This window comes from Haplochromis burtoni, unplaced genomic scaffold (genome assembly GCF_018398535.1).
Source record: "Haplochromis burtoni strain Fernald_Lab_line unplaced genomic scaffold, NCSU_Asbu1 Contig_329, whole genome shotgun sequence".
Lineage (NCBI taxonomy): Eukaryota > Metazoa > Chordata > Actinopteri > Cichliformes > Cichlidae > Haplochromis > Haplochromis burtoni.
The window spans coordinates 283,391-284,800 of NW_024582690.1; the positions used below are offsets into that span (position 1 = coordinate 283,391).

The following is a 1,410-nucleotide window of genomic DNA, read 5'->3' on the forward strand; positions in this document are numbered from 1 at the left end:
ATTTGAAATGTTTCACTTGTGACAGTCACTTAGGTTTTAACCGAATGCTAGACGCTAACGTTGCTAAACAGCTAGTGGTAAAGCTAACTCTGCTTAAAAGAATTAGATTTATTTAACCTTACGTTAACCAGCGTTACTGTTTGTAACATAATCCACCACCCGGGCTTGAATCCAAGTTAACTTGCATTTTGAACCTTTTCCATTCTCTATCATCTAAATGATTGACCATTTTTTGTGCCTGCTAAACTCAAGGTTCTGCACTACTTCCTGTCACACACACACAAGACCCATGTCAGCGGCTATGGCGAATGATACCGCGTGGATGACGACGTGGAATATGGACACAAATCCCAGTAAGATGACTGTGCCGATTATCTAGTGGTTGGGTTGCTGGGTCCCCAGTTCGATTGTGTGCTGCACAAAACAAACACTGCATGTTAAAGTGGAAGCGGTGTGGGAGTGATGAGTTGCACTAATCAGCTGGGGTGTCGAGTTGACTGCTTCAGTCTGATCCAACCTGAGGACACGCAATGTGCACAGGGGCCATCTGACCCAACCCTGCTCCTCTATACACATGTGTTGTATGCTTCTTTCAAGTTAAAACGCACACACACATAGAAACAACTGGCCACATAGCAAAAAGCTTACAGCTCTCTGCAGGTTGTCCCAGGCATCCTGGAGCACTTATTGCCATTGTGTGAATTCTGTCTCTTCATGTAATGACTCATTTTGAGGTCAGACCCCAGTCCTGCTTTAATAATTCCACATTTGACTGTCTGTGTTTATTTTCCCATGTGCTGGATAATGAAATCTATGGGTTTTGTATGGAGCCACAGTCATGCAGCATTTGGCATCCACTGTAAACCCTGACAGAAGACTGTAGGGCTAGGTGATGAGAATTCATGCAGTACTACATTAAATATACTCTTTAATTTACAAATGTCATTGTTTATTAGCAGGTGTGATCACCCTAGAAAGCATTATGTAAACTTGATATCTATTTTACATAATGCTGATGATGCCATACTCTAAAAAAGTCACATTTTCAGAACAAAATCATGGTTTAATAAAGTCCGAATTAATGTCACCTGTCATATTAACTCAATTTTTATTTTATTTTATTTTTTTTATTTTTTTTATTTTTTGGACAAGGCAACAGATGCTGTGGTGTAGATGTCATGGAAGGTCCTCTTCCCCCTCTCCAAGGCAGAACTTCGAGCTCCATGACCTGATGACACGAGCTCCTTCATTCTTTAAGGTCTGTGTCTGAATGTCATCTGTTTGCTGAGCTATTGGAATGATTTTCTCTTGTTTCCAAAGGGCATGCTGTCATTTTAGTCAACTGCGCAGTTTCTTTAAATCAGTCATGTTTTATGAGAAACATGGCATCTGGTATAACATTTTAAAAAA

At 40.4% G+C, this 1,410-nt stretch overlaps 1 non-coding gene across 1 annotated transcript; it reads left to right on the forward strand.

Annotated features, from left to right (window-relative positions):
• The first annotated feature begins 452 nt into the window (after positions 1-452).
• On the forward strand, positions 453-557 carry LOC121815846. Its single transcript, XR_006055410.1, has one exon. It is a non-coding gene; the product is annotated as a small nucleolar RNA SNORD67 (small nucleolar RNA).
• The last annotated feature ends 853 nt before the right edge of the window (positions 558-1,410 follow it).